Genomic DNA, 25,163 nt, shown 5'->3' with positions numbered 1-25,163 from the left:
TGAAGAATTAAACTTGTCTTTTCATGCGTTCATTTCAGTGAAGAATTTATGACAGTAGCAAATCCCCTGATCTTTGTTAGTCTGACTGGAAGAAAAAATTAGTCAAAAATTAAATTAAAAATACGTGTTAACTGTAGGAGTTTGTTCAATAGGGAAATGCAGGTTTAGATGGATTTGTTATCTTTAACTGGTCCACATATTCCTAAATATATAAACATCCCTGTCTTTTCACAGAAGTCTTTGAGTATGACTGTATGAGTTGATGCTGGAGTTTCAGCCATAATTCTTGGTTTCTTCTTCCTGTATATATACAAGAAAGAACATTGACATTGGATTTTGTAACATTTCTGTGTCTTTGACTGTGTTTTGTACAGCATGTAGTCGAACAGCCAGGTCAGAATATAAGAAGATCAGCCTCTCTCCTTTTTGTTTTATGTATGGCATGTGTCAGCAGAATGGGCACTATGTGCGTGTTGCCAAGTTGTTTTCTCATATTTCTTCCAAAAAGCACTGCTTCTCCTGTAGTCTTCTGAAGATAAATCACTTGCAATTCCAAAGGTTTGTGCTTATTACTGTGTAACAGTACTTAGAAGACGCTATTGCATATAAGCATTTTCTTCTCGGTAGTCTTTCTGAACTCTTCAAAGCATTTCCTTGTGAGCCTGCTGCTAACCCAGAGGAAGCCAGGCAGCCAACCAAGAGCTGATTCAGTATCATTCAGCTACCTTTTGCAACCAAGAGTTGTTCACTATGCTTGTGCTACTACATTGCTCTGAAAAAGAACAAAAAGAGTGCTCACCAGCTCTGAACATGATATTCTTGTCTGGCTAAAATTTTTTCAGCATTTTTTGTTAAGAAACTTCAGAAAGCTTTTAAAGGTGATGGATAGGAGAGCCTTTCAAGGGAGATTTATCCTGTGGTTAAACTATATAGTCTCTCACACAGGTGGTTTTGGTTGTAATGGAGAGCTTGTGTTATGCTGCAGCTGCGTGAGTATTCTCAGCAGTAGATCTGCTGTGATCTCAGAACTCCTGACCAGAAGTCATCCTCCTGATGTGACTCCAGGGGGAGTGATAGGATCTGTCCTTCCAAGGATCATTGCTGGTAACTCCTTTCCATCTCCTTTCTGATTGTTATCAGGATGTTGGTCTCACAAGTCATTCACTAGTGAAGCAGAGGAAAACCAGCTGCTATAAGACTGCTTCTGAAACAAGTCTCCTGTTATGCCCACTTCTTGCAGTTTGTTCACTCCAAGACAACATAACGCTGTTGACCAAACTGGAGAGCTTTCAACGAGAAGAGATCCAGCTGGCTCCTCATGTGCTTACACCCCTTCTGACCAATTGGGCCAGATTAGAACTAATCTGCTGTAAAATCCTCTCTACTGAGCAAAGTGAAGTACTGGCTCCTCAGGTGCAACTTTGACTCTCTTTGCTCCTATTACATTCCACCACTTGCCAAGGCAGACACAGACAGGATCTCCATTTCTTGTCCTGAACACAGATACACATTGGTGTTTGCTGTAAACTGATGACTGAGCAGCTTTGCTTGATAGCATTTTCTATGCACAACTTTCCTCCAGATCTTGACCCTGCCACATCCACCATCTAAGCATGGATGTTTCCCCTCCTTGGCTGCTTCTCGTGACTCAGAGTGAAGGCTACGGCTTCCTTCCTGCAAGACAGCAGACTGACCAGGTGCCACACCTCTCTGCTGATGGATTTTCAGGCCTGACCTTGCATTCCCTCCAGCTGCTACTATGTATACAATTTTTACTAGGCAAGAATAAAGGGATTTAAGGGAAGAAGGAATAAAAGTGAATTTTCAAAGGAAATCCTGCTATTGGTTTCCACTATTTCCTTCTATTGTTGAATGTCGCAGATGCTGAAGTAAATGTCTACTGAGATGGGAATCCTACATTAACTATTGTCATCCAAGCTTGGTTATGGCCAGCAGTTAAATCATTCTTCCTTCTCATTTGAACAGCTGGAGTCTACAACGGTATTTCAGATATTTTTCTGAGTAAGCATGCATAATGTTTCCCACAGGTCACTGTCCTCTGAAATGGGCCAAAAGGACTGAAATAAAAATGTTGAACCTTCCATAAACTCTCTGTCAGCTTCTATGGAATTGCACGGAGCAGGATGCTTGCCAAAACAAACTATTTAAAAGTGCCATTTTTTTTCTTTTTTTCTTTTTTTCTTTTTTTTCTTTCTCTTCCTTATATTTTTAGCTTAATTTATATGGAACACAATTGAATCCCTCTGTGATACTGTTAATTTTCTCCCTGATGACATGGCTGGGAAATTTCCGAGAATACCTTCCAATCCTAAAATGCTCAAATCACTATCCCTTGAAGGCATAAATCCGGTGTGTGGGGCAATCTCTGTTTTTACATGCAGTGCTTAAAAGAGGATTTAGAAACCTCATTGTGCATCACTTCTAACAGGGCTATGACTGTAAGGGGAGTGCATGGGTCTCCTCAACCGACCAGACATGACATTATCCTTGCAGACTTGATTGTGTTTTCTCTCCTTCAACATGAATACCCTTTACTGGGGAACGTGGGTTACAAGTATTCACTCTAGTCTGCAGTTCTGTTCACAAAAGACACAAAAATAATCCTGGTGAGAAATCACCCAAGAAAAGAATCCAAGCAATAGGATTAGCCATTAATGCTTGTCAAAACCTATTAGTTATTAATCTTGTTAATACTGAAGATGCAAAGAGTGGAAGAGCAAAAAGACAAGCAGCAACCCACCTTGCAAAGTGATATAACAGGCAGTGTATTTAATAACCATTTTACTTGGAAGAGGGTAAGAATTTAAAAACTGTCTGAACATGGCCTGTAGATGTTTCCTTCAGGGAAAGCTATGTTAAATCTGCTGATTCTCTGCTTCCCACCTCTCCCTCCCCTACAGTAGTCAGCAGCACAGGGACTGAGGGGGGCCCAGCTGTGCCAGGACATGCTGTGAGCACAGGCTCCATCTATGCCAATTACTGTGAAGTTACTCAAGACACTGGCACTGCTGGAAAGGTTGGTTTTAGAAGTTTCCAGTCACCCCCTCTGTCCTGGTGCCTTGCATCCTCCATGTTGGCATTTACTATGCCCTCAGGTTGAACTTCTGTGACAAATTAAAAAAAGCTGAGTCAGCGCAGCCATGGTCCCTTCTGCACACTTTTCTCTGTGTCTCTCCCCACCTCTCTTGTACTACTCCTGGCATGAGAGTGCCAGGCTACAGAAATCGTTAGTAGCCTTCTGTTAAGCCCTTTGAACCAGCTCTGAGCCACTGGGAACTGTCAGTGCCAGCAGCAGCAGGGTGGAAATCGCAAGGGAAAGACAGGGATGTTGGTGGCAAAGTTGGTTTAAGCTGTTGAGAAACCTCATCCTCATTGCACAAGAATAGCAGCATATGGGGCTACTCAATGAGCTGAATTACTGAAATGAACAAAGCAAAACAACCCCCCCTCACAAAAAAACCAAAGCAAAATCCCCCTTCTCATAAAGGGCTGTATTGGTGTGGCTGAAGGGGCAGTGAATACTGCAGAAGTCCTTTGGGGTTACTGAGGCTCGCATTTCATCCCATCAATTTCATCCCATAAATTACCCTCAGAACTAAGAAGATCTTAAAAAAAGAAAGTTAAAAGGCATTTTTTAAACTGGAAATGGTAGATTCTGATTTGGATTGGAAGTGCTTAATTAGAATACTCAATTTAAACAGCCTGTTCAAAGTTATTGAATATATATGTTGATCTTCTGCACCCTGGTTGAGTCAACGAAAACCTGTTGTGCCTTTCAGAAAAGATAATTGACTCCCTTAAATGTGTTTGCCAGAAATAAATCATCCCAACAGAGTGGTTTGAACAAATTAAAACCAGTCTGTTAGAGTGACAACATGCTTACTTAACTCAAGATACAGTAATAAGCTCTTTGATGTTTTTCTGGAAGCGGATTCCCAAAATTATTTTCATTTTAATGTCTTTAATTATATTTCTGTGTCTCATTGAAATAAAATCACACGTGTTTTGTATCTTTAGGTGTAACACCACCTGTTTTGAAACATTTTTGGATAAAATACTGAAAATTTTGACAGAATTTTAGGTGGTGGATCATTATGTTTATTTATTTATTTGAAGGATGGCAGACCTTTCTTCCTTTTCAAGTATACAGATAATCTGAGTGGCTGAACAAATGCTTTCTTCATCTTTGATTTTGGACATCTCTAGGTAAGGATAACACCTTGTGTTAAGAAGCTTTGTTTATAGTTACGTGGATCTTTTAACATTGTACACTTCCACTTCCCAGGACAGGCAACATAGCAGGACTGTCCTTAGTAATATGCTGCATCTTGTTCCTTTGCTGTTTGTGACATACCACCTGGCTTGCTAGGTGCCTAATTATGGCTTTTAGGCTGCTTGTTCAAGGGTCTGTGCATCTCTCCCTGTCTCATTTATTCTGTTCCATTAGTACCCATATCATGAGATGTTTTATTTTCCACAGGAATTTTCAAGTGAATTTCCAGAAGATGGAAATGCTGTATGGTACCAGTTGTTTAACTATGCTGATTTGGTTTGACTGTATGTCATTTTTTCTTTAGTACAGCTGTGCCTTTGTGTTCCTGTATCTTGATATTAAAGCAGAGTTGCCTGTCTTTTATAGAACTGTGTGGTTAAGATAGCTCCACTCCCATCAGAGATGACAGCAGCACTGTATAATAAGGTGTGGACATCAAAATTCAGGTAATTTCACACCTCATACCTTTTTCTTTAGGAAGAATAATAGATGGCCAAGGTGTTAGTAGCATCTTTAAAAGAAATAGCACCATCTGAAATGAACGGAAGAGTGGTGTGCCTGGTTCTCACGCTCTGTGAGGAAACCTTCAGAGCTCTGAAAAAATGGGATTCATCACAGGCCACAGCTATGTCCAAATAGCTTGTCTCATCTGCTCAGATGATTTCAAAGAAATGAATGAAATGCAAAAACCAGCCTTGTGGCACAGTGAGCTGGAACCCATGCCTTCTACTGAGATTTATATTTATATCTGGGTAAAAAGTCTTTCTGTTCTCTGTCCTCAAAGAAACAACAGCTACACTTACAGACAGGCTGTAGGTGCTGGCTCCAGAGTGCTGCTTTCTTGGGGGGGGAAAAAACAAAGAAGAAATCCTTAGTGGAGGTGAGAGAGAATGTGAGCATTTTAGTCCTTTGTATTATATACTTCTGTTTAATCTCCAACAATCCTCTTCTTGTTCTATTTATAGACTACTTTGCAGAAAACAAACTGTAATAGTGTCTGAGAAATCCACAGGCAAAATAGACTTTCAAGGCTTTTTTGAGCCAAACCACGAAACATACAATTTATCATGTTAATTTGAATTAATGCACTTTGACAACAAGATTCAGAGTTGCAACACTCTAAGTGGAATAAATAACAGAGGCTTTTTCTCACTGTGTCTGAACTTCTGCTGGTCCCAGTAAATTCAGCAAGAAAACGGAGCACTAAAGAAGGAAAGGTTTTCCCCACACCTATCCCCAGTTCACACTTCAGAGCAAAAATCTCCCCAAGATAATTTACAGTCTGTGCTTCAACTAAATATACAAAAAAACTCACACTGGATAAGCTAAACTACCAAAGGCTCAGGACAAGAGTTTAAGGTGCTGTTGGCTAGATGCCAAACCAGGGAATTTATTTTGCAGGTATCAGAAGTTGGTACTTGTGCTCTCCCATGTTCCATTGAGGTAGTTTGTCAGATGACAAAGAAGGTGTTTTTCTGTAGAATTATGCTATGGAAAGACAGTGCCTTTCCAGAATCAATGGAGAGTCACTGGTTTACTTTATCTTCTCTTTTTACAGGTTCTTCATTATTTCTTTAATGTGTATTTTCTGTGGCAAGTATGGCATCTCTAGAGCTGCTGCAGAGGTGTCAGTTACTCAAATGCATATATGTCCTGCGAATTATCTTTCACCTATTTGACGTAAAATTGTCATTTCTAATCTTCATTTTTGACCTTTTTATGATTATAGTTATGAATTATTAAGATTATGAATAATATATTTTTCATAAGCTGCTGCCATCCTAAGGCATAGAGGAGCATTAAAAAATTTCCGGATGGAAAGTTACCTTAAGGCACAGTAAAACACACTTCATGCCCTTTTATATCATTGCTTTTTTATATTTTGTTTTTAAATTGTACTTGCTGGCAGTTTTTTGAGATTTATTCTGGGAATTTCTTGATTTGAAGCAACCAAGACAAGATTGTAGCACTCAGCCTTACAGTGCAGAGCCAAAACTCTTCCAGGCACAGCTGCATGAGCCTTTCTGAATTTAATTTTTAAAGGGCTTTAGAATAGGCAGAGAATGGAGTCTCTGAAGTTCAGCAAAACAGGCAGTTGCCTGAATCAAGATTCTTTATGCTGTTTGTGAAATCTGAGGTTAAGATGCTGTTCTCTAATTTACCAGAAGTGTCAGTGAGGATCTTTTTTCCTTAAGTAAACTGTCTTTGATTTGACTGAACTGAAATCTGAAAAAAAATAATAAAGGTGTTCCAAATAGAAGGAGATTTGCAGAAGGAGCCTTTGAGTCTGTGTATCACTGCACACAGGCATGCAGCTGTGTGCAAACATATGCCTGCCTGTGCCATGAAATACAGAAGAATTTGGAAACAATCCTCAGGTGTAGCACCTTTTATGATGCTCAAATATTAATGCAAAGTGTGGCTGGCAGTGTTTTCCACCTGCAGTTATAACACAGCCAGGTTACAGGGTAAAAAACATGATAGCAATTTATTTTCCATGGTGCTTTGACCCATGGGCCTCTGTTGGCTGCTGCAGCTTTCACCAACACTGACTAAACCTCACTGAGAATTCTGACTGTTAGCTTGAGTACAGGGGTCAAAATCTCACCCCTAAAGACTAAAAGATAAAACTCGTAGACTGGACTGCTCTGTTTTTTATGGAACTTGAGCTGTAGTGATATTTTTCTAAAAAAATCTTTGCCAAAGTATGTATACATGAAAATGTATGCATACATATGTCACTTCCTGAATATTGTTCTCCAAAGAATGGCATATTTTTGTTCCAACAGCAAAGTAATTGATGAAGTTTAGATGTTTAGAAGATTAGCTGCCAAAGCCTGTTTTTAGTTAAACTGCTAATAAAGAAAATAGTTCTAGGTCTTCCATGCAAGAGTTTTGGTGTGGGTGCCCAGAAGGTACAGTGATGTATTTTTTTTTTTCCTTTTTTTTTTTTCAAATAAACAAATTCTTCCCTTGAAACTGCAAAACCTGACAGCTGCTATTCAAAGATAATATGAAACAACGCTTCACATTCAGGGAAATATTCTTAGCACCAAAATAGCTCTTGTTAACATTAGTACTGTCTGTGTGAAAGATCAAGACAGCAGGGACATTCCACCTATTAAAAAAATCACTGTTACTCAAAAACAGGTATGTGAATCTCATGAACGCTCATCTCAAATTTGGGAAAAAAAATATATGGTGTTGAGAAGCTTTAACTGAAAATTATAATTAGTTTGATGTCTGAGTCCTGAATATAATGTCTATATTTTCAACATATGATTTTTTGCATTTTATTGGGCAATTATCTGCTTTTTTACACATAATACTGTATCCCTTGTTTCAGGGAGTGGTGTTTAGCTGTATAAATAGCTGGGATTAACTGCATGCCTAAATACTGAAGTGGAACTACTTGCATAAGGAGCTACCACTCAGTGAGAATAAAACAGAATTGGGTGTAGAATTATTTGTTTATTACTCATCAGACAGAATTACTTGACCACCCAAATGGAGTCCCTGAGGCTGCATCTGAAAGCCAGCAGTTAAAAAACCCAACCAGATTACATTCTAGTAAGTGTTCTGTACAGTGGATTTTTAATTTGGTTTTGTTCTGGAGAGTTTTTTTACAGTTTATTAATGACGGGGTTGAGAAAAGAACATTTGAACTTAATTAGTGATGTAAGATAATTCATATAATTACAGTATGAAGAGAAGCTAAAATATCTCAGTACATACAGTGGCTGTATTTATTCCCACAGTAATTAGCCCACATATAAAAGGACTTTTCAGACCAAATTCTTGAAGTTAGTGACAAATTTGGATAGCTTTCTAAAGCTATGAGAACCTCACTGGCGCCATCCGACTTCCTCTGAAGTCAATGGAAATTTTGCCTGCAACTTCATTTGAAGTAAACAATGAGATAGTTTGGAAAACAAGATGAAAATGTTGCCATTAGTGAGTAATGCAATCTGGAATCAAACTGTTAGAGAGTCTCCATGTTCTTCAATCTCCATGTAAGTATACAAAACAGAACTTCTAAATTCTTTCTTTTCTAGGAGTGCTAAGACAGCAGTGTGTAGTACATTCACACATGGGAATCATTAAGCAAAGGCCCATGCTGTTGTACCCAAATCTCTGATTCTGCATTGCAGCCTTTTTGAGCCTGATGTGTCTCATACATGGCCACAGATGTGGCTATTCAAAGCCTAGAACTGTGCAGCGGTCTGGTAAAACTATGGTTGCGTAAATTGATTTCTCCTGTGTTAAAAGAACTAGAAACAAAAGTCATAGGTTTTATGATCTTAAATGTTTTCCTAGGTAGCTTTGCAGTAACCTGAACAAAGAAAAGCTATGGTCCACAAAATTTTGAGAGTATTCCTTGGAATAAGCATACACATAGAACATGGGATTAATGCAATTAACAACACAATTTTTCAGAGTGAAAGGACTTTTCTTTGTAAGGAATAAAGGGAAAACATTTTCCCACACAAGATCCCTTGTTACTCAGAGAGTGAAAAATGCTCACGTCAGGATAGAAGACAGGCAAAAACATGACTGGCATGGAGTTAAATCCCCTGTGAAAGTACTTTGGGAAAGGCCACTTCAATAAGTGCACAATTGTGCAAGTAAGGATTTCATCCACTAGTCTGCCATGGTTTCTCTGAATACAACAGTGGTTCAGTTTGAATCTATTGTGCATATATCTGAGTTCTGCACACTGGATGTCAAAGCTTTCTCTTCAGACAAAGCTTTATTGTTTATTAAAATGTTTCATAAGTCCTCGTTGTGGGAGCAACAAACCTCTCCTCCCCACCAAAGCCAGATCCCGTTCAGAGCATGATTTGGAATGCATGTCCTTGTTAATTTAAAGTACAGAATAGCCTCTCTGTGGTCTGTGCTAAAATCCATCTGAATGCAGTATCTTTCCCCTAAGTTTAAATGGGCCATGATGTTTTGTGTCAAAATAAAAGCGTACACTGACCCTGACACTCTGCTCTGGCCAAACCATTTTCTGCCTAAAAGTGGAGGAGGATTTAGAAGGAAAGAATATTCTTGTCTACTTCTTAGTCTACCTTTTTTTGCCCATCGTATAGGTAAGTACAACCTTATTCAGGGCTCTGCTAAATTTTGCTTCTCTGTGTTTTCTCCAGAAGACATTGAAGCAGAGGAATCTCCCCACACATTGGATCTACTGTAAGCATCATTAGTGCAGGCCTTCTATACTGGGTCTGTCAAGTGGACAAAACAGAGGTATTGTGCTCCTTCTTCTTTGTCTGGGATTTTGCTTCTTCACAGCACCAGAAATGCTACAGAAGCTGTAGTATAGCAGATTTAACCCTCACATTTTCTCAGTTTTAATCTTTTAAGTAGAAATGTGAAGCATTCGGTAGAGATATGATTTCATCATAAATCTCCTGGAATTACTTAACAGTGATTCTTAAGACTATTTTCATTGTTCTGGTAGCCTAAAATCTGTTATGATGTTTTTACTTACAGTACTTAGATATATTAACTCATGAGTTTTAGATTTGAATTCTTGTTTCCACTGGTAAATGAAATTTATTTATGGATAAAATTATTTCACAGGGAATCAGAAGCTGTAGAGTGGTTAAGAAGGCTTTTATTTATTGTAGATACACAATATCACACATTTGTATTGAATCACAGTCTACTGACTCCCTTACTACTTACTAAGAGAACTGCAATTAACACTGCAGCCCACGGGTTAAACAGGTCCCTTACTGCTGGAGAAGTGGGATGTATAACCTCTTGGGTAAATGGCATTATAATTTTAAATGTTACAAACATTTTCATGGTATTTAAAATAACTTACTTTACCTAAAAAAATTATTAGGAATCTTGATTTCGCCGTTTTCCAGTCTTTTGATCCAAACCAATTCTGTATGTGGCTGGGGCTTTATCATATTATCCTGTCACCAGGACCCTTACTCAAGACAAAATAACTTCCATTTTTATTTATTTGGCAGGGGGCACAAGAGCAGCAGAAGGTGAGGTAGGAAAAGGTAGGAAAAATGTAGGAAAAGGACAAATAGACTCCTTCAGTGGCCCATTCCATATGTTTTAGGTCAAAAACTTAAACAAAAAGATATAGGAGAGCAGGATAAGAAACTAAAAATTTAACAGTAAAGTGCATCTTGGATAAATGTATGAAACAAAGGATCCTACTCTTTCTTCCTCAGAAGTGTACTTTAAACATAAATATAAAACAGCATTTTTCATCTGAAAAACCTCAAACCCCTTTGCAAGCACATTCCAAAATAACTCCTGGAGTGAACAGCCCAAATAAACAACAATGGCCCACAAAAAGCATTTTTGGACCATTGATGAACTTTCCATTTTTCTTCAAACTGACAGCTCAGGAGAGCTTCCAAGCATGTTGGTATGTGCAGCTTATCAGCTAGAGAAGGAATGCTGCCATGCATCCTATCAAAATGAGAATGCATCAGCCTCAGCTCCCCAAAGTCACTGATGGGATGTATGGAAACTGTCCATCCCTGAAAGCTTGCACACCTCAGCACAGATTGCTGCCTCTCTGGCAGTGCTGTGTGACCTTCCAGTTCAGCAAATGTGTGAGGCACTACTCGCTAGTGTGGGAAAGCAACGTGCTGTGCTCTCTCCCGAGCTGCCACATGGCAAAAGGGAAGATTACTTACAGGATATCTTTTCATTTTTTAATTTCCCATATCTCAGCTGTAGGATCACTCTCTCATGTTTGTTTTTATCCCAAGAATTACATGGGTTTTGATTGAAATTAATAGTTTTCACCAAAACCTTTTCCTTGTGCCTTGCAGGAGGCTGTTCATATCACCTGTTTTATTTTGATGGCTTAATCACTTGAGTGTTAAACACTTGCTGCTTTGCTAGACTGGGATTTGTCTGGCTCTCTGTTTTTTTCATCCTTCTATTATCTAATAACATCACAGGACAGACATGAATGTGTATGTGTATGAGTAAGTACGTGGGCAACCTGGGTGTGGGAATGACGCACTCTCCTGGTGTCAGTGGGAAAATGGTGTTTTACTTTTAGTAGTTGTTTCCTTGGACGTGAATAAACTTCTTAGTGAAATATGTGCCCTTTCTGCCCTGCAAACCATGGGTGGATAACACTCCTCATGCTCTTAGCATGGAGGGTGCTGAGGAAGCATATCTGAGGGGGAGTTGACTTTGTTTTGGGCTTTTAAGTAGTGTTTCTGCCTTTGTTTGGGAATCCAGCTGATACTGCCACAGTTCCTTCTTCCTCTACATGCCTGATTTCCTTCTGACCTTTGCCTGGCCATAGGAAGGAGAGGAAGGGAGTGGCAAGAGAACTTCATACCCAGAAAACATTTAATAAATCACCACAGCTTTCTTTTCTTCATTGCGTCCATGGAAACATCCACAAAATGAGAATCTGCTCAGTACAAACATAACAGGAATCTCCTCCTCCTGTACAGTGTATATAAAGTGGGTGTTTTAAAGGAAAATTAAGGGTCCATAAAAAGACTGTTTAACAATCACTTAACATCTTCCCCTGAAAAATTCAAGATGATATGCTTTTTACCTTTTTAGTAAGGCATAAGATATTTGATGAACAAATGAAGATTTTGTGCAGGTGTGATTTAAAACTCTTTTTGTAAGCATTTTCAATCAAATTCCTTGTATTTAAGAAGGCTTAAGAAAATACAATAAGAAATTAATATTTACTGTGGGATTTATTAAATGAAATGCATTCAGGAAAGCTTCAGCCTAAAAAGTATTGGAGATTATAAAGGTGAGATTCCAATCTGAGCATAACTTTAACTGATGTACTGAAAGAGCCATGTGCGTGTCCAAAACACACAGCATAAAAAGTCTTCATGCTGCCTCTTCTCCCTTCCACTCACCAGCTCTTTCCTGATGACTGACATATTGCAACATTCCCGTTTTGCCCTGCCAGGTATCAGCCACCCCCCTTCCTGTCAGGGACTGCACCCGTTCAAACAGAGCTCCAAGTGCTCCACTGTAATTAATGATGACAGATTTCAAAGAGAAGGAGGGCCTGGAGGATAGGCTCTGACTCTTAAGCCTTTTGGCTTATTTATGCAGGACGTTCTTCCTCACCTACTTCTCTGACAGAAGGGTGAGTCATGCTCATATTTATGTCCATAACATTGCCTAGCTAAGCTGCCTCATTAGGTTCAGTATGGCAACATACATACAGACATTTTGAGACTGTAGACAGAGCATTGCAAGCCTTGACTATGATGTAAATATCCTTTTCAACATCTAATTATATGTCTTGATCTAGAGTGAGACTCCTGTGTTATTTGGGGCTTCTAAGTGTAACTACAAATACCTCCAGACAGTAAAGAACATGGATATCTCCTGGTCTGGCAAAATAAAAAAAGGAAAGAGAACAACTCACCGCTCTACCAATTCAGAGTTAATCTCATATTTCTGGGAAGTAAAGATGGCTAAATATGAACCGTCAAGGCCATATGCTCCTAACACATGTGTTGCTTCTCCATCTAGCTGCCAAAAAACATGTCTGTGTTTGACTCTAATAGGTGCTGGAATAGTTTCTTCAAAGACTGAAGCATCTCATATGAAGTCTTGAGGAAAACAGTTTTGCCGGATCTCAAGATAATAGAGAATCAAGTCAGGACAGCTGGACTCTTCCTCCCTCAGAGCCACTGGGATAGCAATTTCTGATTCTGGTAACAGGGGAGTAAGTTGAAAATTTGCCATCTCTCTCTAAACCAGAGAATTTCACCCTGGTGACACTACATTAGGTACACGTAACATTTAACTTATCTCAGCAACAGTGCCTTTGTATTCTGGTTTGAAACTTGAGGTTGCCAAGGTTTTGTGTGTTGTACAAAGCTGTGGGAAGGGAGTTAAAGAACACTGCAAATATTTACTATAGGCTTTTCCAGCAATTAAACTTTATATTAGTCCCTCCTTCCTGAGCAGTGTCAGATTATAAAGGGCCTGAAGTTACATCCTAGCACTGCAAAAGGCAGAGCATGGGTCTTTCAGCCATACATACAGGCTAGGACTTAGATAGAGGTGGTGAAACCAGATAGAGGGAATACTTTTTTTGGTCAGGAATATTATCCTGTATGGCAATGCCTGCCTTACAGCGAGCCTTTCTGCTTCAAGAGTTAAATTCCTATCACAGAAATGAAAGCAGAAAGAAAGCTCCCCTTTATACAATGGCCTTTCTAAAAGTCTGGCGTCCCAAACTAAACAGTGCAGCATCTCTCAAGGACTGGAATCAAAACCAGAAACAAAACCTGGGAAATTTTGTAATATATTTAATTATACCATACTAGCATTAAGATAACTGTGTTCAAGACTATTTTTTCCTTTATATTTTTATATTTTAGATTTAATAAATTGAATTGTTTTTAATCAGATTTTATATGGACTCTTGAGGCGTAAGGGGGAAAGTGAATAGTTTCTTGAGTGAGATCATGTTATGAGATTATGTTCATCATCTCTGAGAACACAAAGCAGATCTTTATTATATTCGTTGATTAGGATGAGGAAGGGAACAAAACATGGAAGAAATGAGATTATTTCTAAGCTATTTGTACAAGGAATGGAAAGGCAAGGGCAAAGGAGTTCTTGCTGGCCCATCACACCACAAAGCCAGGTCCAGAGCACTCCTGGCTCCACTGCTCTGATGTCAGAGGCAAATAGATTTGAACAGGCTATGACCACAGCAGGCAATAACAGAGAGTGCTTGTACAGGAGAACATGCTACCCTTCCCTCCACACTGCTCTGGCACAACACAATCCCAATGCCTCTATGTCTCTGCCTTGTAAGCAAACTTAGGCATCATCTCCCCTATTCACTTCCCAATAAACCCACAGTTTTTCTCCAAAAAATACTGTTACAGAAGATGCAGTGTCACTATTTACAATATTCAGAACATTTAAACTAAGAATAGTCAGGGTGGCAAAGGTTTTGCCCTAGCCAAAAAAATCAGTGTATTTTTCATGTCATCTTAATCAGCTTAATTCTACCCTTTCCACCACAAAAATACATTTGTTGAAGAACAGCTTGTCTATTTACTTTCTCTAGAATTACTCTCAGCTATCAGTGACACCAAACCTAAATTATTTTTTGCCTAATGAAGTTAAAGCTACTGCCTAAGTCATTAGTATACAGATGGCTTGACCGTTCAGAACTGAAATGCCACATCAGCTGCTGAGAGATTTTACTGCGTATATATATTTTTTTAACAAGTTGTCTGTAAAAAGAAGCCATATGAAAGAGGAATATTATTTTTAATTTTTACTATGGTTTCTTTACTTAGAATCAGACTTGATAGAATCTTGCTTTATGATACATACAAAAATTTCTTGTGATACCTGCAGTGGGATGAAAAAAACCTTCTCTCAGAAACCTCTCAGGACTAGCCTCTAGGCTCTAGGACTACCTTTCTAGGACTTCTGTTTACAGGTCTGGCAAACACCTCTACTTATTCTGCTTTGCTTGCTTGTGTAGGGACCTCAGAGAAGGAACTTTGTGTTGGTAATTAGGATTTGCTGTGTCCAGCAAGAGGAGAATATTGTACAGTAGCATTAACACAACCTGGTCATAGTGGTTGCTCACAGTTCTTCCTCCATTACAGCTTTAGGGCTGATGTTTTCCATGCTCTTTCTCTTCTGCTTTTCAACACACATATCTTCTTGAACTCACTACTGGCATTCTTTATGTGGTGCTGCATCCTAACAGTAGAAGCTAAAATTTTAATATTGTCAATGGCATGCCATATACTCACAGTTTTCAGGATTTTAAAACCAGTGACTTGAAACATGAAAGTTCCTGACAGAACAGTGTGCTTCCAAAGAGTGCTCTCTCTGTAAAAGAGGTTCTTTCCACTTAGCCTGGTCCCATCCTCTCCCTGTTGTTCCAAAATCTCTTTCTCCTCATGAGATCTGTCCTCACTTATGCTTACATTCTCTATTATATCTAATTATAATAATATAACCACGTAATATAATAATATCTAGCTACAGTTGTACATCAAACAGAAAGCTTTTTGTAAAAGAATACAAATTTTCAGTGCAATAGAGAAATGAAAACACAAGCTCACTTGAAAGAAAGTAATATTTTTGCTTTGTTAGCTATGCTTATCTTCTAGTACATTTAATGACTTATTTTTTTATAGTCTGGCATTAGATTGAGCTGTTTAGCAAGCAAGTTTTTGTTTCCAAAGTTCAACCAAAGTTATACCAAAGTTAGTTAAAAGAACACTGCACACTCTAGTATTGAATAGAAAAGTTGAAAGTACTTAATCACAGATACATCTTGGCTGAGAAAAAAAATTATTTGAATAAATATCTATTTGTTGCATTCCTTCTCCTTGTTCTGGATTAAAAAAAAAATATTAGTATGCTCAAGGACAAAATCATATAGGTTTGGTGAAATCAAAAGGAAAAAAAATTACAAAAATTTTCACCTAAAAATTATAGGGTGAGAAAAGAAAAAAGTTTAACTCAAATAGGGGTTTTTTTTGGTGAATGAGAGTTTTCAATCTAAATTTAGCATTTTATTCAGAAGCATCCTGCTCCTCTATAAATGACTGTGTACACACAGGCCTTCCTGAATGTGATGTTTACTTGCAGATGCCAAGAGGTCCTTCAGACAAATATCTAACACAATATTATAGAAAGTGGATGCAAAACTAACTGTTGTTGTCAAGGACAGCCAGCTGGCCCCCATGTGTCCAAGCCAGAGAGAGATTCAGACTTGAGGGAAGCTGATGGGAGGTCCATCCTTCCCAAACTGCTAAGGCTGTGAACATCTTAAAAATTCCTCTGAGAGTGGTTTTGTTTAGAAATTCAAGAGTTTAAGATTTGTGCTCTTAATATGTCCATGAAGTAACTGAGCCCAGAGTGTCAGCACAGAGTGTAAGCCCTCTGTGGAAGCCAAATTAGATTTAAGTGGTTATTAAGCACAAAAGCTAGAAGCTGTTTCTTGAGTGGTGACAACACAAAGCAGTAAAGGAAATTAGGTCACAGAGAGCTGAGATAAGGTTTTGACTTGGAAGATTCTCTATTCAAGGCATAAAAAATAGATCTGTTTTTGGGAGTGGCTGAGAACCTGGAACTGCAGCTCCAGGAAACAGCAGGGCAGCCCTTGAGGAGGTCGGACCCATAAAGTACCACACATTTTGCTGTTATGCTTTGCTTCAGTAGTAGCAGAAGTTTAAAAATATCTTTGTCTGTATTTTTGTCATTGAAGTTTTCTGCAAACAGAACTAATTAAATCTCCATTTCCCACGTTCCAATGCAAAAACAGAAGCACCAAATTTTTAAGGCACAGAGATACCAAGCTTGGTTGTAAATGCTACAATATACGTTAGAGAGCATTTTGTTGAGACCTTACCAAACAAGAGGCATCTGAGAAAATATAAGGTGGCAGAGACGTTCAGACCTTAGAATTCATTTGCTTCTCCTGTGAGAAAACTTTCTTTCCCCTTTCAGAGCTCTAAATGTGAGGTGAAATTTAGCAAGATACAAACAGTATTTTTAAAAATGAGATATCTGTGTATAAATCCTTGTCAGTATCACTATCTTATCACTAGCATTTTGTAGAGATTTTTAAAACATAACAACTTAAGTGTAGTTCTTGTCCTATGTTATTTACTTTATTTCCCTGACTAAATTTACTGCATTTTTATTTTTTAGTTTATTTTTATTTCCCCATTTAATTTTTTTTTTATAGCAGGGTATTCTGCTTCAAATTAGAACTCCAAAATCACTTGGAATTGTCAATGGTATTGAGAACAAGCCACTGAACAAACCAAAACTGTTATGGACCTACTTAGCTAGATGGCATTGCATGGTCTGGATGTAAATGTTTCTGTCCCTGGTGGAAGTGCAGGAAAAGGAATGTCCATCATGTTACTATTTTTAATAGAGACATTTTACAGCTGCAAAGAGAACCTTGGAAAGCAAACCCCCAGTGTCTTGGATCTGGATGTCAGAAATAACCTGACCGTAATCTCACGCACTGAATCTAAATATTTCTTGGTGATGATCTCCTTAAAGAGCTCTTCTGTAGTATCTGATCCTGTTACTATAAACTCCAGAAACAGTCAACATTTCAGTCAACAAATAGCTATTAAAACATAGAAATGTAGTGTTTCATCTTCATGCAGTTATCTTACGTTTGAAATCATTGCTTCTGTGTCAAAGTAATTAAATTTTTTACTGGAAGTATGTTTGCATTTGATGCTCCCAGTTTTTATTTAATGTTGCACTTATATTCTTAATAGTTATTATAGTAATAATCATTAACATGTTAATTGTGTCTTTCCTTTTTGAAATTTGCATGTTTTCAAAACTTCTGTGACTTTTAAAAAAAATAGAAGTAAAAAAAATCCTCCCCAAATGGGGAGGGAACTATCTTCTGTTACATTGGCAATATTATATTATAGTTTTTTATATACTGTATTGCATACAGTAAGCTGAAACCGGCTTTTTATATTCTGTCACAGCTAACTGTCTTTAGACTTCAGCTTTTCTCTTCCCTTCTTACAAATCGCTCTCTATTTCTTCTTTTTAAATTGCACCTTTTACATGCCTAGTGAGATGGAGGTGGTTTGTGTCTGACTCATCTTCTTCATACACATCCTTCAAAGCAAGGGGTAATTGCTTCTCTTGCTTCTCCATCACCTTCAGCTAGCTCTGTGCCTTCTAGGATTACTCTTCCTCCAAGCTGCTGTTCTGAATATTCTCTCCATTTCTAACATTAGCCTTACCCCCATTCCTGATTTACATAGTTTTCTTTGGGCTCCTGCATGCCGTTCTAATTTTGTGCTACATGCCATCTGCTCACTTTCCCTCTGTCTGCAAAGCCAGGTTTAGTGAGCTTTGTGAGATCAGTTTAATCACTAAAAAAACTGTGTAGTCCAGCAGTAAATGTAATATGTATTCCAGAAGACCTACAAACAAGTTTTGTTTGGCACTCACAGCAATGAGGTAAGAGGATAAAAGGAGTTTGTGGTCACATTACCAGACCACCAGCAGAGAGTTATGAGAAAGATAGACCCATTTTAATTAGGAAAAATATAAAAAGTTTACATGATAGTCATCGTTCTGGTCTACTATGAACCACAAGCTGTAATTATAAACTCTTAAGCATGAATTTTCTTAGCTTTATTCCTGGATTTTAATATCACTGTGTGAAACAAAAGTTGAATTTCTTTAGGTTGTTCAAAGTATGCCTTTATTAAAAAAACGTTTTTTCCAAAAAAACCTGCTGGAGATTAGACTTGATAATCTGCATGGTCTCCTTTAACTCTAAAATTGCTCCATAACATGATATACATCTGTGCAGTATAGATTTTTAAGGCTGATTTCTATGTAAGTAGAACTGTACATCTTAAAAATTGAACCCTTTGTCTTCTGTAAGGGGTGAATTTGAAAATTCAGCATTTCTCTGAAACAGTTATGTCCTGAGAAGTAGTTTCATATTTGATTTTTACAGTGATCTTATGATAGGATGCACTGTTGCTTATTCTGATTGAAGGTGATTCCTTATGATGCAGGAGTTAAATTTTTTAGCCATGCCACGTAGTCCAGTATTGCAATGACAGGATCAAACTTTTGCTTTGGGGACTTGCTCAAAAGATGATGAATTTGATAAAAATAGCCTCAAATAGCACAGTCTTGAAAACACAGCTTTAGAAAGCTGAAACTATCACGTAACTAGTTGGTATGATTCTGTGGCGTGGTGCCACACCTTGCTCAGTCGTTAGTAACCAGCTTGGGTTCCAGTAGGAATGTATCTCAATAAACATGATGCGGTACATGAACTAATTAGCCTCAAAACTGGGCTTTCTGACAACAGTGGATCTGCCTTTGCTTTCTTTGAAACAATAACCATTTGGCCATCTTCTACTTAGCAAAAGCATGGACCTATGTTTTCTAAGAGATGTGCCATCTCTTCACCAAGTACATCTACACCATAATCTAGAGGAAAATATAAAGGAAAATCCAAAGCATTATTACTTTGGTAGATATAACACCGGAAACAGCGGAACTGGAGTAAACTTGGAGTGGAAAACTGGCTATTATATGTAGGAGAAAACTCCCCTGAAGGTGAGGGAAATGCCTTGCTGGGGCATCACTATTGGATAGCCTTTCTCATGTACCTGTTTCTCATGCAGTGACTGTCATGATACTACACTGCCCATCTTTAATTCAGTAATTCAGTGATTTGGCCACTCATGCGAATGTGAGATAACCAAACTCATTTCCTCCTACTGCTTGCTGAATTTCGAGTCTTTTCTATCTTCTAAGCAAATGCACTGAGCTTGTGATAATTCTATCAGTGTATATAACTGCAGAGGAAGGGACAGGCAATGGCTGAAAGGAATAGAACTCTTTCGTGGAGGCTGTTTTATTTCAATTAGACATTTGTGGTCTCAGAAAAGCGACTTCCATAAAGATGCTCAATGTCAGAAAATTCAGAGAACGAGGAAATCTGAATTTCCTTCTGCCAAAAATCACTTAGGTTATTTTACAAGATGGCACAGGTTCAAGAACAGGGACTGAGAACCATGTGAGGAAGGCTTTTATTCAGGATGCTCCAGTCCTTGCTCAGAAAGTATGTACTCAGTCTTCTGTACTGGGTGTCCTGAAAAAGGAAGGCTCTGGATGACCTGCTTAGTCTGGTGCCATCAGCACTTTCCATTGGTACTGCATTTCTCCTGTGGCTTTTCCCACTGCTGCTTTCTCTGCTGTTGATGGGTAGGATTCTTTAAAGTAACCTGGGCTGTTCCTCAGTCTGACTGGGAACTTAATAAAGCCCTAGGTGCACAAAAGGAAAAAATGGATTTTTTCTGAATGATGTTTCGAAGTAAGATTTTTTTGGTTTTGCTCATGTACATTCATTTCTGCTCACAACCAAGATAAACTGCTAAAAGCTAAGGCACTGGTTTAAATTGCTTTTCTTGAAGAAACAGCAAAATGAATTGTCTAAGGTAAAGAAATTGAATCCTAAGACTTACTGTTTAAAAATTTCATCCTTGTCATGACTAATAATTAATTTCAATGACTTGTCCGGCAGACAAGACCAGTCTTGTGTGGTAATCCAATGGCTGTCTCTTTCTTTAATGTTTTTCTCTGCTTCAGGTTAAGGAATTAACATTTATTTTGAAAATAGATCTTGCTTCCTTGAGTTGTCCTTGGAAGACAGTCCCGGGAAGAATTAGTGTTTTACATACTTAAAGTATTTCTTAAATCTTTAATTGTTTCCTTATGCTTCTGGCCCCATATGTGATCTGTGGTTTTACCTCTCTTATTTACATTAGCCAGAGAACAGATCTTATTTTCTGAGTTCATTCGTTTATGTAGCTTTGGACAAATTTAGCTGGATAGCTGTAGTCTGACCGTAGGAAACACCATGGAAATTATTAGTCTAAAATTCACTAGTCCTGATCCCCTCATTGAAAGATTAGGGAGTAATCTCATCAAAGTCCAAAAGCTAAATGTTGTTGGAAACATTACTTATAGGAGTAAAGTTTGCTGGTTCCTTATCTTAATTTCTGAAGGTGGCATTTTCTCTTCACCCCTTTTTAAAAAATTTCTTAATATTACAGCTCTGATCTCATCTGGTCCAAACTGAAATCCTTCTATAAAGTCAGTTAGACTGATTTAGACCAGCTGAGCCACTCACCTCTTCTAATGTCCAGACTTTGTGCTTGCTCTCTATGTTTCCATCTGTGTGCTCCTGTGTATGACAGCCTCCAACAGCTCACTAAAAAATACTTAATTTTTTGTGCTTTACTCACATAAAAATCCTTGTGGATGAATTTCATTAACATAATGTAGAAAATTCTGAGACTTTCTGACTAGAAGAAACACCTTTGCATCAAGTTTCAAGCAGAGCATTGTATATCAAACTTGTGTCCACCTTGTAAACTCATGGGGTCTACCAATGATCTTGGTTTCTACCAGACCATAATTCTGTGGTCCGTAACACGAACTTTTATTCTTTTGGATTGCTTATTATTATAAATTTGATAGAGACATGTCAGAAAAAAATTCCAGATTCTACTGGCCCTCCTGGCAAACATTGGGATGTCCACTCTGTCATACCATGGGGCTATTTTGGAATGGCTTACCTAAGACTTACCCTGATGTTAGGAACCTCAGCTGCTTTCCTGCATGGAGTCCAAAATATTTGTGAAAAAGGAGTTAGTGCACATTTTCAATAATTATGGAGAGGTTTATGTGCAATATCTATCTATCTATCTATGTATCTATCTGTCTTTCTATCTATCTATCCATCTATCTATCTATCTACCTACCTATCTTTCTCCCTAGAAGAGAAAATCATATGTTGATATCTATATATATCTCATGAGCTATATTATAAAGATACATATTACTGTATTTGTAAAACACTTTACTTTGAATTATACATCCATACATAGTTTTGGGACAGAAACCAACGCTGAATAATTTTCTGGTAGATTTAATACTCTTGTAATTTAGAGAATGCAGAAAATGCACCTACTTTGTGTGCTTTATGTGTAATATTTCAGGAATAGTCAAATTGTGTAGTTTGTCACTTTGCCAACATTCTCAGTCCTTGTATGTGCTCTAGGTAACAGTTTATGGATTCCTTACCCATATAACTTCCCAGCCTTACACAATGTTGTTTCCTGTGTTTGTGGGCCAGCTAACCCTTGATTAGAGAGACTTACAGAGTGGTTTTATGGCCCAGAAGGTATGATTTAGCATAACTAGAGGCAAAATGATTACTAAAATTTTGCTTGTCAGCATTTCTCTCTTTCAATCCATTTGTTAGATGCTTAAAAACAGTAGCAATTTTAATATTAAATGTCTTTGCCAAAAATCTCTGTAAAAAGAAGGTTTGTTGACTGGTTATCAGTTCAAGATATCTTAAAGAATTCAGAAATATTTTCATAAACATAAGCAATTACTATATTTTGGTTGGATTTTTATATCTTATAATTGCAGTTTATGAATGGTTTGATGGCTCTTAATTGCTCATTAAAAACACCATGAACACTGAAAGTACGGCGAACATTAATAAAAATTCTCTAAGTTTTTATGGTGTGCTGGTAACTTCCTAATTCTGTTGCTCTAAAGGCCCATGCTGTTTCTCAGTCCTATTAACTCTTTTATCCAGACATTTTTTCTTCATGATATGCACAAGAGTGAATTCTCATATGCATGCTTCCTCCCTGCTGAAACCACTTCTATAAAACAAGCCCAGAGAAATCCCAATTAACTCTGCAGCTAAATTTAGTAATAAAATACTTTAAAAAACCCTCTTACGTACAGAGAAATCTAGATCAGTCAGGTAGTAATTGATAGTCCAAAGAAATATCAAAGTGTGTTGGGTAAATTATTCATGTCTTTGAGTATAAAATGGGAAATGCTGGTTTGTGGTAATGCAACTATGAGCAGCTGCCTTGGCTTGTCAGAAATGCCTCTAATCTGCCTTCTTGAAGTCTATCTATGCTTTTCTTCCCCAAAAATGAGGCTTGAGAAACAGATAAACTTTAAAGCACTTTACAGGAAAAAACTTCTGATCATTAGCAGCAGCCATACCTAGTTTAAAGAAGGACAAAGACTTTTAGAACTGGAATATATCTTGTCCTGTATGGAGATGGAATACCTTTAGCCTTTTGCTATATAACTTTTGCTCTTATCAGTTTGAAAAACCACAGCCACAGGGGAGATGATTGTTTCTAAACTACATATCTCTTTCTTGCAGCTGTACATATACAAGCTCTGAAACTTCTCACTCATCGTGATAGTTTCTTCTGTGGGAAACAACAAGCAAGCTAGACACTGGACACTAGAAATAAAATTTACTGGACACTAGAAATAAATATGCCTTGTTGTGGCCAGATTTCAGAATAATTTAGATGCTTTTCAAAATTTTATCCATAGTCCTTCTCCCAGAATTTATTGAAGTCTCAGCCCTTAAAAACCAAACTAGTCCATTATCTCCTGCAAGGGTAAACAGCCAGAGTGAATCACATGCCCTGTTACATCCTTTAATGTCTGCTGACATGAGGCATAGTATCAAATAAGTCAGAGAGGCATTTTTATGTCATTTAACTGGATTTATGTACTTAAATAAAGGGGTTTGTTTCATCTCACTTTGGGTGTCCAGAAGCTGGGTGTTCTGAACTACACATCTGGGTGTCCCATCTATGTAGTCACTGGAGAAAAGAGTAGGATGACTTTGCTTCTGGAACTAGTGATTTATGGCTCCTGCCTTGAGATTAAATCAATCCTTTAAGGGTAAGAAACTCTTAAGGACTTAGGACAGTGACTTTAGCTATAAGTTAATTTTTAAATAGTGAAAATTACGTAAGATAAATCCTGTTCTCTGTGGCAAGCTCTGAAAGCAGAAGCTGTGCAAGAATTGTTTTCTATGAAAAAAATATTAACGGAATTGTAATCCCAGAACACCACATCTTAAGTCTTTGCTCTCATAGACCATTTGCATTTTTGTCCCTGACCATGGCATTTCACATTCTGAAATTATAATAACAGCATATGTAAAAGTATCTTGTGATAATTTGATTAAATGTACTATTCAATTAATCCTATACTGTTAATGTGACCTTTCACGAGATAGGGATGTAGAAGAAAAATAAGGTTACATAGTACCCTAGAAATTCAAAAGATCAGAGAGGAAAAAGAGGACTATTCTAAATATTTACTTGAAACACTCGAAAGCTTAGTTTTAACATTTAGATGGGCTATTTTATAATCATACTCAAAGGCTGGCTGCTTCCTCTCATTTCTTACCACTGATGCACAGTCCCCTCTCTTCTGTGCTGAGGACAAGCTATGCAGACAGGCATGGCAAGTCTACTGTACTTTTGACCTGCTAGTTGCCTTTGTTTCCTGTCTACCTGCATTAATTTTGGTTCATTTGTACAAGTCTTCATGTACAGCAAAATAAATACAATCTCACAGTGTAGCTTCTGCCTGCAATTAAGTTGAATAATTAACAAATATTTCTCCTTCATTTCTTTATACAGCTTTTGCATGGAGAATAGATATAAAAAGCAAGAATAATGCCAGAGGTCTCACTGTTCTAGGTCATTTGGCTTTCAGACTCTGAAGCTGGCCTCTCTTGGGAAGGTCTGAAGTCTTCCAGTGGAAGGCAGGAGGAAATGAAAACAACCCTGTGGAAAAAGAAGAGAGGAATATTTTTCCTTCCTTGCTGGATTATATTCCCTTAGGGCTCAGCAAAACTCTGTGCTGCACTGAATACGCAATAGATGGTTTTGCTATTGCTAATTCTGTGGTAATAACCCAGCAAGATAAAAAGCTGCCCATGTGTTTAAAATAGTCTTCCAAAAACACGTTTTAAAAATAAATGTATTCCAGAAGATGAACTGGAAAAAGACATTTTTTATATCCTAATTATAAGAAAAAATGTGAAAGCCTACATTAAAATTGATGTGAGTTTCTCTACTGAATTCAGTTAGAGTAGAATTTTAAGAAGCAGTTCTTGAAAACTGTGCAGGAAATGTCTAACATTAATGCAGAAGCAGGTTCATGGCAAATCCAATTACCTGTGGACTATCTGCTTTTTCACAAGTGTGACAGAACCTAATGAATAACTACTGAATAATACATGCCTACATAATTCTGTTTGTCAACTTCATTACATCTGAATGTAGTAAAAGCTTTGATGGGTTTTCTACGTAAAAATCCTGGTATTGGTAGGTCTTTTGCTAACTGTCTATATCAACAAATATCAGTGGTACTATCTTCTCCTTTGGCTGTTTCCATTTACTTCTGTGATATCAGCTGTTATAACTTCTTCAGCAGTTTCTGCATTCCTTCTGTGTTTTGCTTTCCC

The 25,163-nt window shown here is 37.7% G+C and overlaps 1 long non-coding RNA gene across 2 annotated transcripts in view; it reads left to right on the top strand.

Annotated features, from left to right (window-relative positions):
- Nucleotides 1–9,236: 9,236 nt before the first annotated feature.
- The window catches only part of LOC108445457, a 23,588-nt gene continuing 7,661 nt past the window's right edge, over nt 9,237–25,163 (top strand). Inside the window, exon 1 of one of the 2 annotated variants that reach the window (XR_001860322.1) lies at nt 9,237–9,387. This is a non-coding gene — a long non-coding RNA (uncharacterized LOC108445457). The other variant, XR_001860323.1, reaches the window with a different exon arrangement.

The sequence above is a fragment of the Corvus brachyrhynchos genome, unplaced genomic scaffold, assembly GCF_000691975.1.
Source record: "Corvus brachyrhynchos isolate BGI_N302 unplaced genomic scaffold, ASM69197v1 scaffold142, whole genome shotgun sequence".
NCBI lineage: Eukaryota > Metazoa > Chordata > Aves > Passeriformes > Corvidae > Corvus > Corvus brachyrhynchos.
The sequence above is the reverse complement of the archived record's forward strand: the minus strand, read 5'-3'. Positions and strand labels throughout refer to the sequence as shown.